General features: G+C 41.0%; 1 protein-coding gene and 1 pseudogene across 2 annotated transcripts in view; one reads left to right on the plus strand and one right to left on the minus strand.

The window, feature by feature from the left end:
- Window positions 1-13,158, minus strand: part of VAMP1 (vesicle associated membrane protein 1) — a 75,903-nt gene that overhangs the window by 3,503 nt on the left and 59,242 nt on the right. The gene's annotated exons all lie outside the window — the stretch shown is intronic.
- LOC131838187 (calcyclin-binding protein-like) lies at window positions 11,431-12,822 on the plus strand (annotated as a pseudogene).

Consider the following 13,158-nt stretch of genomic DNA (forward strand, 5'->3'; position numbering starts at 1 on the left):
CTGGATTTTCAGGTTTCCTCTTTTCATCTGTCTTTTTAATCTGCTAGCACCCACAGTCTTCCAATTAATTTAGCTTTATATTTTAATATCTATTAGAGCTCCTTTTGATCTCCTTTTCCAGAATGTTTTAATGTTTTCTTACTTCCTTTTCTGAATAAATTTCAAGATCAGTATCTTTAGTCCCCCTTCCCCTAAAAAAGCTCCCACTGGTATTTGTATTGAGATCGCACCAGATTTATATCTTACTCAGAACTAACATCTTCCTCACACTGGCTCCTTTTCAAGAACATGATGATATATTTTAAAAAATATATTATGTATTTATTTGACAGAGAGAAAGAGAGAGAAGCAGGGGGAGCAGCAGGCAGAGGGAGAGAAAGATAAGCAGGCTCCCCACTGAGCAGGGGGACTGGCTCTGCTCTGCTCCAGGCTCTGTGCTGGGGAGGTGGGGGGGTCCAGGCAGGGCTCCATGCGGGGCAGAAGCCTGGGATCATGATCTGAGCCAATGGCAGATGGTTAATGACTGAGCCATGCAGGCGTCACAGAACATGGTGACTTTCAATGTGTTGATTCCTTTTGTGTGGCTTGTTAGTGTTTTAATGTTTAATTTTTTAAAATACAGATTATGAGTATTTCTTGCTAAGTCCATTCCTAGGTGTTTTATCTTTTTTTTAAAGATTTTATTTATTTATTTGACACACAGAGATCACAGGCAGGCAGAGAGAGAGAGTGGGGGGAACTAGGCTCCCCACTAAGGAGAGAGCCCTATGTGGGGCTCGATCCCAGAACACTGAGATCATGACCTGAACCGAAGGCAGAGGCTTTAACCTACTGAGCCACCCAGGTGCCCCTAGGTGTTTTATCTTTATAAATGCTATAGAAATGGGATCTTTTCTGACTTAATTTTTTTTAACCCAGCTACCTACTGAATTCTCTTAGCATCTATAAGAGCTTTTCAGTAGATGCACTTGGGTCATTTCCTTTAAATCCTGTGAAATTATTCTCTACTATCTAATTTTTATATTTCTAAGATTTTTTAATCTCCTCTAAATACATTGCTTAGTACCTTCAGAACAATGTTAAATGATCAACGGCTTTAATGAACATTACTGTCTTCATCCTGATTTTAAGGGGAATACTTTTAGTATTTCCCCATTTAGCAGGAATTGTAATAGATTTATTTTTATTACACTAAGAAAATATCCATCACTTACTATTTCACTGAGATTTTAATTTTTTAGATTTTATTTATTTATTTATTTGTCAGAAAGAGAGAGAGTGAGAGAGCGCACAAGCAGACAGAGTGGCAGGCAGAGGCCAGAGAGAGAAGCAGGCTCCCTGTTGAGCAAGGAGCCCAATGCAGGACTCATTCCCAGGACCCCGGGATCATGACCTGAGCCGAAGGCAGTGGCTCAGCTGACTAAGCCACCCAGACGTCCCTTTTTTTTTTTTTTTTAGATTTTATTTATGAGGTTTTTATTTTTTAAAGATTTTATTAATTTATTTGAGAGAAAGAGAGAGAACACAAACAGGGACAGAGGGCGAGGGAGAAGCAGGCTCCCTGCTGAGCAAGGAGCCCGATGCGGGTTTGGATTCCAAGACCCTGGGATCATAACCCAAGCTGAAGGCAGATGCTTAACCGACTGAGCCACCCAGGTGCCCTTATTTCACTGTGGTTTTAAACTAACAATGGATATTGTATCTTTACAAAAAGCAAACACAAGCCATTTAAGCCTCTAAAGAGTTCGTTATATATCTATCCACCTGATAAATTACATAAATTAGTTTCCTGATGCTAAACTATCTTTACTTTTCTGAAAAAACCCACACTTAATCTTGTTCTGTTTTTCTTTGAATGGACCTCTGGGATCCTGTTTGCTAATATTTTACTTCAGATTCTCATTCATGAACTGGGCCTAAAATATTGGTCATAGTTTTATAATTATATTTATATTTCTGTCAGAACCATTCATCTTAAAGGAATTCTACCTTAGAGTTAATTTAGTTGAGTATCTAGGACTGCCAGTCTCTCACCTCCCCCAACCCAAGGTCAACATATCCCCTAACCGTGCTTCTGCTCAACAGTTATATAGTTCTGTATCTTCTAGGCACCTGTTTGTTTTTATGTGCTTATCATGAAAAGATTTACTTGTTCTAAGTTGTATACCTCTGAAATCCTCAAATTATGGACTCACCCTCAAAACACCTGTTTGAATCCCAAAATTTGTATGGAACCAGAAAAGATCCTGAATAGCCAAGGAAATGTTGAAAAAGAAAAACAAAGCTGGGCATCACATTGCCTGATTTCAAGCTATACTACAAAGCTGTGATCACCAAGACAGCATGGTATTGGCACAAAAACAGATACACAGACCAGTGGAACAGAGTAGAGACCAGATATGGACCCTCAACTCTACAGTCAAATAATCTTTGACTAAGCAGGAAAAAATATCCAGTGGGAAAAAGACAGTCCCTTCAATAAATGGTGCTGGGAAAATTGGACAGCCACATGCAGAAGAATGAAACTCGACCATTCTCCTACATCATACACAAAGATAAACTCAAAATGGATGAAAGACCTCAGTGTGAGACATGAATCCATCAAAATCCTAGAGAAGAACCTAGGTGGTAACCTCTTTGACATCAGCCATAGCCACTTCTTTTAAGACACGTCTCCAAATACAAGGGAAACAAAAGCAAAAATGAACTTTTGGGACTTCATCAAGATAAAAAAGCTTCTGCACAGCAAAGGAAACAGTCAAAAAAACAAAGAGGCAACCCACAGAATGGGAGAAGATATTTGCAAATGACACTACAAAAGGCTGATATCCAAGATCTATAAAGAACTTCTCAAACTCAACACCCTAAAAACATAAAATCAAGTAAAAAAATGGGCAGAAGACATGAACAGACACTTCTCCAAAGAAGACATACAAATGGCTAATAGACACATGAAAAAATGTTCATCATCATTAGCCATCAGGGAAATTCAAATCAAAGCCACATTGAGACACCACCTTATGCCAGTTAGAACGGTAAAAATTGACAAGGCAAGAAAACAAATGTTGGAGAGGATATGGAGAAAGAGGAACCCTCTTACACTGTTGGTGGGAATGCAAGTTGGTGCAGCCACTCTGGAAAACAGTGTGGAGGTTCCTCAAAAAATTAAAAATAGAGCTACCGTATGACCCAGCCATTGTACTACTGGGTATTTACCCCAAAGATACAGATGTAGTGAAAAGAAGGGCCATATGCCCCCCAATGTTCATAGAGCAATGGCCACAATAGCCAAAGTGTGGAAGGAGCTGAGATGCTCTTCAACAGACGAATGGATAAAGAAGATGTGATCCATATCTTGGTACATACAATGGAATATTACTCAGCCATCAGAAAGGATGACTACCCAACTTTTGCATCAACATGGACAGGACTGGAGGAGATTATGCTAAGTGAAATAAGTCAATCAGAGAAAGTCAATTATCATATGGTTTCACTCATACGTGGAACATAAGACATAGCATGGAGGACACTAGGAGAAGGAAGGGAAAAATGAAGGGGGGAGGAATCAGAGACAGAGACAAACCATGAGAGACTATGGGCTCCAGGAAATAAACTGAGGGTTTCCGAGGGTGGGGGGGGTTGGTGAGCCCGGTGATGGGTAATTAAGGAGGGCACGTATATCATGGAGCACTGGCTGTTATACGCAAACAATGAATCATGGAACACTACATCAAAAAGCTACATCAAAAACTAATGGTGTACTATATGGTGACTAGCATAACATTAAACACACACACACACACACACACACACACACACACACACCTGTCTGATAAAACAGCTTGTCCAATCAAATAGGGCAATTCATGCAGAAACCAGTCCAAAGGAGGAAAAATAAGGCAGCCATTCCAGAGCAACAAGACCTCAAAAGGCAACTATTTTTACACTCAAGGCCTAACAACTCCCTTTGGGATTAATCCATTTGTAAAAAACTTTATCAGCATTGTCCTATAGAACTTTCTGTAATGATAAAAATTATTATCTGTGTTGTCCAATATGGGAGCTGCCAGCCACATGAAGGGAGGGGCAGATGGAGAGGGAGAAAGAGTGTCAAGCTGACTCTGCTCTCAGCCCAGAGCCCAGTGCAGGGCTCCATCCCAGGACCTCAGAACGTGACCCGAGCAGAAACCAAGAGTCAGCCACTCAACCGACTATGCCACCCAGGCACCCCTGGAGGAACTAAATTTTAAATTTAATCTAATTTTATACTTATTTTTTTAAGATTTTATTTATTTACTTGACAGACAGAAATCACAAGGAGGCAGAGAGGTAGGCACAAAGAGAGGGGGAGGTAGGCTCCCCGCCAAGCATAGAGCCCAATGCGGGGCTTGATCCCAGGACCCTGAGATCAGGACCTGAGCCACCCAGGCGCCCCAATCTAATTTTATATTTAAATAGCTACATGTGGCTAGTGGCTACCGCACCAGACTCTAGCACAGCTCTAAGTGGTCTATGAAGAAACTGGATTCAATGAGCCTATGGTTACCAACAGCTGGGAAGGAACAAAGAGCCCAGGAATTGAGGTATTCATGGATTCATCAAATCTCAAATATTTTAACTACTGAGCACCTACTATGTGCTAAACATTGTTCTAGGTATCAAAGATACAGAGCTAAGCAGACCATAAGGGCACGCTCTTGCTCTCATTAGATGAGACAGATGATCAAAATAAATTGGGAACAGTAAGTGTTAAACTGAAAACTGAAATAAGGAAATAGTGAAAGTGAGAGTAACTACCTAGCTACTTTAGACAAGAGTTCATGGAAGTCTTTTCGAGGAGGGGGCATCTGAACTGAACACCCAGAAGGAACCAGTGTTCCTCTTGGAATATTCAGCTAGTGTGAAAGTGCCTGGGATCTTGGGACGTCAGAGTTAGGGGAATACATGTCTAGGCTAGAGTCAGGTGGGTGGGGGCACGCCAGATGGAGTCAGTCTTATCACAGTGGGCTTCATAAACCAAAATAAGGACTTTCATTATATTCTAAATTCAGAGCTGCCATTGGAAGGTTTTGAGCAAGGGATAAGTGCCATCTCTTTTCATGTTAAAAAGGATCAATCTGGCTGCTTTGAGAGAATAGACAATAGGGCATTATTATCTGTAATAATCCAGTGGGTAATGAATAAAGACTGGAACCCAAGAGACCAGGTAGAAGGCTCTTGCAATAGACAGATGGGGAGAGTGTACAGTTTGAAGATATCTCTTGGAAACAGAGTCAGCAGGACTTGTTGATGGCCTTGGGTCTCATCTCATACTCTGTGGCCTTGGACTACTCATTTATTAAACTAATCCAAGGCTCACTTTTAAAATTAGCATTCGGGGGACACCTGTGTGGTTCAGTGGGTTAAAGCCTCTGCCTTAGGCTCAGGTCATGATCTCAGGGTCCTGGGATCGAGTCCCGCATTGGGCTCTCTGCTCAGCAGGGAGCCTGCTTCCTCCTCTCTCTCTCTCTCTCTGCCCGCCTCTCTGCCTACTTGTGATCTCTCCCTGTCGAATAAATAAATAAAATCTTTAAAATAAAATAAGCATTCGGTAAGTATTAAATGAGTATTCACTCTATACCGGGCATCAGAAGATAACACAAACAAGACGGACTTACTACCTAACCTTCCAAAGTTTGAAAAATAATTACAGTAAAGTAAGTGCTATAAAGTAGAAACATACCATATGATCAGAAACCTAATCTAAGCTTGAGGATCAGGATAAGCTCCCCTGAGGAAATTCAGGATGTGACCTGCAGAATAATTAAGGTGAGCTAGGTGAAGTGGGGAGGAGAGAATTCTCCCAGTGGAAGGAGGGAATGGTGCGTGCCAAGGTCCCGTAATCAGAAGAATAGCTGGGCTGGAACTTGGGAACAGAGAGATGAACCTGGAGAAGTAGGTAGGAAGCTGATCAGCCTGACTTACAACTGTAATAACGATTTTGGACTTTAACAGCAATAGGAAACCACTTAAGTTTCTTTTTCCTCCCACACTTTAGTTTTTAATTCTTCTTCATTTCACATTTTATTAAGTCATAAGATACATATGGTAAACTATGTAAAGTATACTGATCTTAAGTGTACAGCCTGAAGAAGTGTTACAACTGGGTTACATCCCAGAAGATACAGAACCTTCTTAGCGTCCCAGATTTCACGCCTCTCCCCCCTCAGTAAACCTTACTGCTTGGGTCTCAGTTAACATTCTGGGAGATAGGTAATATATCTTGAGATAGGGGCGCCTGGGTGGCTCAGTGGGTTAAAGCCTCTGCCTTGGGCTCGGGTCATGACCTCAGGGTCCTGGGATCGAGCCCCACATCGGGCTCTCTGCTCAGGGGGGAGGGAGCCTGCTTCCTCCTCTCTCTCTCTCTGCCTGCCTCTCTGCCTACTTGTGATCTCTGTCTGTCAAACAAATAAAATCTTAAAAAAAAAAAAAAATATATATATATATATATATATATATATCTTGAGATACAGGATATCTCCAGAGATGTTCACTATTCATCTTATGACTTGTCCCCGTCAATTAGTCTATAGAGATACTCATGATTTAACTTGTGACTTATCCCCATCAATTAGTCTATTAAGCTGTCTATTTAGCCATTTTATGTCTGTCTTCTTTTAATCAATATCATGTTTTCGAGATGTATCCTTGCTGTTGCTAATATCGGTAGTTTGGTTTCTTTTTAAAATTTTGCCATGCAGGGGTGCCTGTGGCTTCATCGGTTAAGTGTCTGACTCCTGATTCGGCTCAGTCATGATCTCGGGGTCATGAGATCAAGCCCGGCATCAGGCTCCATGCTGTGGAGTCTCCTTGGGGTTCTCTCTCTCCCTCTCTCTCTGAGTCTCCCTCCTGCTCACACTCTCTCATTCTCTCTGTAAAAAAATTTTTAAAAAACTTTGTCATGTAGTATTCCACTGTATGAATACACCTGAATTTGTCCATTCTCTTGGTTCTTTCTAACTTAAGGATTGTTTCAAGTTTTCAGCAATTCTGAATAAAGTTACTACAAATATTCTTATACATGTCTTTTTACAGACATATGCACTCTTTTCTCTTAAGCATATACATAGAAGTAGAACTGCTAAATCATAAGATGGAAATCTGTATGGTTTTAGTTAATACTGCTAAAACATTTCTAAAATGATGGAAGTAATTTACAATCCCACCAGCAATGCTTGAGATTTGCATTGCTTCACATATGTACCTTAACTTGGGATTGTTACTTTAGCCACTTCAGTGGGTCTATTTCTCACTTGGGGTTTCTTTTCTCAGTAGATTATTTCCTTTAGGATAAATTTAGAATTACAAAAGAGTCGCAGATGGTACAGAGTTTGGATATTCTCCACGCAGCCTCCCTTATTTTAATACCTTACACACTCATGATTCATTAGTTAAATGCAAGAAATTAACACTGTTGAAATACTAATTAAGTGATAGACTTTACTCAGATTGCACCAGTTTTTCTCTAATGTCCTTTTACTGGTACAGGATCTAATCTAAGATACTACATTGTATTAGTGGTCATGACCCTTTAGTCTGATCTGTGACGGTTTCTTTCTTTTTTTTTTTTCTTTTCTTATTTTTTCCTGGGCAGTTTTGAAGCATGCTAATTAGTTACTTGCAGAATGCCCTTCAGTTTGGGTTTTTGTGATGTTTTCTCAGGACTAGAAACTGCCAAACTGTCTTCCAAAGTGACTATAGTATACCCTTTCATATTTCCATCTGCAATCAGAATTCCTTATGCTCCATTACATTTCATGGTGGTGGTGTTGGTTTTAAGCAATTCTGGGAGGTGAACAGCGGTCCCTCATTGTGATTTTAATTTGCATTTCTCTAATGTCTAATGTTGACCATCTTTTCACATGCTCATTTGCCATCCATATACCTCATTTGCCAAAGTGTCTCTTTAAATCTTTTGCTTATTTTTAAATTGAGTCATTTGGTTTTTTTACTCAGTTTTAAGGATTCTTTATGCATTCCAGATACAAGCATGCAGTCTGCAAATGTTTTCTCTTAGCCTGTGGTTTACCTATTTATTCTCTTAACATATCTGTCACAAAGCAGTTTTTAAATTTTGATATGATCTACATTATCAATTTTTTATTTTATGGATTGTGTTTTCTTTTAAATAATCTCTACACCCAACTTGGGGCTCAAACCCACAACCCCAAGATCAAAAGTGGCAATACTCTACCGACTGAACCATCCAGGTGCCCCATGGATTACATTTTGGATGTAGTATCTGAAATCTGATCACCAAACCCAAGCCCAAAGTTAATGCAGATTTTCTCCTGTGTTTTTTTTTTTTAAGATTCTATTTATTTATTTGTTTGTTTATTTACTTACGTGAGAGAGAGTGTGTGTAGAGGGAGAGGGAGAAGCACACTCCCCGCGGAGCAGGGAGCACAACTCGGGGTTTGATCCCCAGGTGCCCAACCAGCTGGGCCACCCAGGTGCCCCTCTCCTGTGTTTTCTTCTAAATATTTTGTCACTTCATTCTTTCAGTTTAAGCTTATGAGCTGTTACTCTTTGTTTAAGTATGAGGTATATGTTGAAGTTTGTTTTTTTGTGGTTGAAAAAGACTGTTCTTTCTACATTAAATTTTCTTTGCATCTTTTCAAAACTCAGTTGATAATACTTGTGTGGGTTTATTTCTGGGCTCTCTTGGCACTGCAGGCCTATGGGTCTACCCTTTTGCTAATACCACACTATCTTGATGACTGTAGTTTCCTAATAAGTCTTGAAATTCAATAGGGTAGTTTCTCCAACTGGTGTTCCTTTTTTAGTTCCTTTCAGTTCCTTTTCTTTCCCGTATAAATTTTAGAATCCACTTGCCAATTTCTATCAGAAAAATATTAAAAAGGCCTGCTGTGATTTTGATTGAAGATACACTAACTCTTTAAATCGAACTGGGGAGAGCTGACATCCATGCAATATTGAATTTCCCAACCCAGGAACACAGTATATCTCTCCATTTATTTACATCATTGTTGATTTTTTTTATTACTGTTTCATAGTTTTTAGTATACAGATCCTGGCCATACTTTGTGATATGTATACTTAAATACTTAAGTGGGGGGTGGGAGGTGGGGGACTATTATAAATCATATTTTTAAATTTCAAATTCTAATTGTCCACTGCTGAGATATGGAAATATGTTTGACTTTTGTATATTGGCCCTGTATCTGACAAACTTGCTAAACTTACATAATAGTTCTAGGAACATTTTTGTAGATCCTTTGGGATTTTTACACAGATAATTATGTCATTTTCAAACAAAAACAGTTTATGCCTTCCTTTCTAATCTGTAAAACTTTTATTTTCTTGCCTTATTACATTGGCCAGGACATCTGGTATATTGAAAAGATGTTCTGATCACAGATTCCTTAGAGCAAAATGATCATACCTGTCAGAGCATTTTCATTTGGCCTGACATTTGGCATTTACAGAACAGACACAGCACTAGTACCAATACAATATACCTAACATTAGGACAAGCCAGTATGGAATAGGGATAGAAGAAAAGAAACAACTAGCATGTTCTGGAGAGCCATTACATACATTTTATATTCTTGTACTAATTTGATTACTCACTTTCCCCCTTAATTTACTGCAATTTGTACCTTATAGTAAGTTTATACATTACTATTTAGCATAGAAATCAGCTAATGGTCTGCTAGATCCAGGTCTTCCTCGGGCCAATCATTTTCCATAGGTATTATATCCTGAGGACACTTTAATTTAATCCCCCAATACATTTGATCATTTGCATGAAGTAGTTGAATTTTACCAACATCACTATATCACAATATTTTTAACATTTGGGTCTACTATCAAGTATACAAGGCCCAGTCCAGCATAAGGGTCTATTCCTATTAGAACCTATGTACAGTTCCCTGGGGCTACCAGCATTGGTCCAGCTGTGTGTACACAAGCTGTGTACATGGTCTTCCCTTCCCCCTCCTCCCAGCACCTTTCCCAGAGCCATCTACAGTCTCTCTCTTGTGGCATTTTGTGCCACAGACAGTGCAAGAGGAAAATGTCTAGATTCAGCCCCTACTTATAGCTGCAGCAGCCAAGTGTCCACTCACCTCAAGGGAGTGCCCCAAAATGTTGACTTCGTGTTGCCAATCACCTTCTAAATCTGGGAGTTCTTCTGGTGGGCATTGACTTGCCCTGCTTTCATGTGCCCCTTAAATTCCCAGAGTAATTTCTGCATGGTCGCACCCTATCCAGGCATCCCCTTAATAGTCCTGTTTTCCTTTGACCACCCATAGCCAGGCTATGAATCTGTAAAAAACCAAACACAGGGACTTTTAACCAGTGTTCAACTCTTGCATCAGTGCTAGAGAACAGCACACAGCTGAGCCCATGAAGAGATAATCCTCTTCTAACAGCACAGCTGCTGTTTCAGACCATGAGGGACTGACTAGGTGGCCATGCAGGGGTCAAAGATCCCTTATCTCCTCCCCTTCCTTATTTCTCATCCCAACCCAATGCTTCTGTGAGCCATGGCTGTTTGAGCAAATCCCACTCCTCTGACACCAACTTACAGGATCTGTTTCTACTCACAACACTTGTGACACCAAATGGATGCATTTTCCACAGCAGATTCTCCAGTTCTCTGCAGATACCAACTTAGTGTCCTCCAATTCAGCTCAATTTTGACACTAACGACCCAGAGCTTGTGGGTTACCTACACTTCTGTCCAAGTTGCCTACAAATCAGGGGTTCCCAAGACCTCCGTCTTCACCTACAATAATTTGCTAGAACGGTTTAACAGAATTCAGGGAACTCCTTTACTAACTAGTGACAGGTTTATTACAAAGAGTATTATAAAGGATACAAACAAGCTACCAAAGAGGGACGTGGGGCAAGGTCTGGAAGAATCCAGAGCACAAGTCTCTGTCCCATGGTCCCAGGTCATGAATGCGTTCACAACCTGCAAGCTCTCTGAACCCCTTAGTTTAGGGATTTTTATGGCAGCCTTATTCTAAACAGAACTATTATTAATTCAGTCTCTAGCCTCGCTCCCCTTCCTGGAGGGTGGGTGGATAGAGCTAGAAGTTCCAAACTTCTAATTACGGCTTAACCTTCCTGGTGACCAGTTCTGACCCTGAAGCTATCCAAGAGCCCACCAAGAGTCACCACGTGAAGACAAAACACACTTGAGAGGCGCCACGTGCGGAAGCCCGTCACAGCTGCCTCAGGGTTGGCTGTGCGCACAGGAAGCACAGGCGCTGGGCTGGGACTCCTGCTGGGGCGGGCTCGGGCTCTGCCTCTGAGCAAGCAGCTTCCCTGCGTTGTTTCCTGTTCTCTCCCCTGTGTGGCTGCAGCTCCGGGCCTTGCCTTGCGGGCCCAGCTGACCAAGGCTGCAGCTTGGGTCTCCAGAAAGACCCAGGGGAGGTGAAGGTGCTGCTGGAATAGGCCACTAGAAAAAGAGTACACGATGCCCTTACCTTTGAAAGTCCAAGATGGAGACAGAAATCTAGACCAAGATGCCACTGAAATCGCAGAGAGCAGCAGAACCTCTTGACAATGAAAAGCCAGCTGCCATGGTTGCTCCCTTGACAATGGGATGTACAGTGAAAATCAGTGATTGCGGATGGGATCGGCAGATAAATTTGTGAAGATCTACCTCACCTTAAGTTGAGTTTGTCAAGTCCCCACTGAGAACACACATGTGCATTTCACAGAGACCTCATTTGATCTTTTGGTAAAGAATATGAATGGGAAGAGTCACTCCATGGTCATGAACAATCTCTTCCATCTCCGTGGAAGGCAGTTCAAAAAAATTCAAGACAGATACAGTTCTTATGTAGAAAGAAAGCAGAAAACACGCGGTAGGACTACCTGACTCAAGTTGAAAAAAGAATGCAGAAAGAAAAGCCCTCCCACAGCACTCATCAGTAGGAAATATATCCTACTGAGGGACTGGTGGATGCTCTAAAGAAAATTATGAAGATGGAGATGATGAAATTGAACTATTAATAAAGCTTAGGTGGAATCAAGAGAGAAGCCAAAGGAGACAAAGAATTTTGGGGTTTTATTTTTTATTTTTTAAAAGATTCTATTTATTTATTTGATAGAGACATCACAAGTAGGCAGAGAGAGAGGGGGAAGCTGGTTCTGGGCCGAGCAGGGAGCCTGATGTGGGGCTCCATCCCAGGACCTTGAGATCATGACCTGAGCCGAAGGCAGAGGCTTAATCCACTGAGCAACCAAGGTGCCCCACAGAATTTGGGGATTTTAAAGTCATTTTGGTGGGACGTCTGGGTGGTTTAGTTGGTTAAGTGTCTACCTTTGACTCAGGTCATGATCCCAGGGTCCCAGAATCAAGTCCCACATCGGACTCCCTGCCCAGCCAGGAGTCTGCCTCTCCCTCTGCCTGACACTCCCCCTGCTTGTGCTCTCTCTCTCTCTCTGACAAATAAATAACAAAAATCTTTTTTAAAAAATTAAGATAAAATCAGAAGTCATTTTGGGAATCGTGGTGTGGAAATACTGATGTTCCCAATAGGGAGATGTTGGTGAACTGCACAGATGAATTTGACAGATAACTACAAACACAGCCTTCTTCTAAGAAGAGGCAATGAATTCTCCCATTTCCTCCTGGAGGATTTATTTAAATAGAATATGCTTATTAAACACTTCCTCCAAAGATGGTTTCTTTAGCAATCTCGGCATTTTGTTCCAGAAAGGGTAACATCGCATTCCAGAAAGGTGAAAAAGCAAGTCTTGCCTAATGATAATGCCCCATTGTCTTTCTTTTCATTCAGCTAACAAAATTTATTGTTCACCTGTAAGTTCCTGACATTGGCTCCCACCAGTGTAAGAATAAGTAAAAATAAAACCTGAATTTCTAGGGGTGCCTGGGTGGCTCAGTGGGTTAAAGCCTCTGCCTTCGGCTCAGGTCATGGTCCCAGGGTTCTGGGATCGAGCCCCCCTTTGGGCTCTCTGCTTGGCAGGGAGTCTGCTTCCTCCTCTCTCTCTCTCTGCCTGTTTCTCTGCCTGCTTGTGATCTCTGTCTGTTGAATAAATAAATAAAATCTTTATTTTTAAAAAAACCTGAATTTCTATATAAATAAGTAAATAAATAACAAAAGACATTTTTATCAC

This window comes from Mustela lutreola, chromosome 8 (genome assembly GCF_030435805.1).
Source record: "Mustela lutreola isolate mMusLut2 chromosome 8, mMusLut2.pri, whole genome shotgun sequence".
NCBI lineage: Eukaryota > Metazoa > Chordata > Mammalia > Carnivora > Mustelidae > Mustela > Mustela lutreola.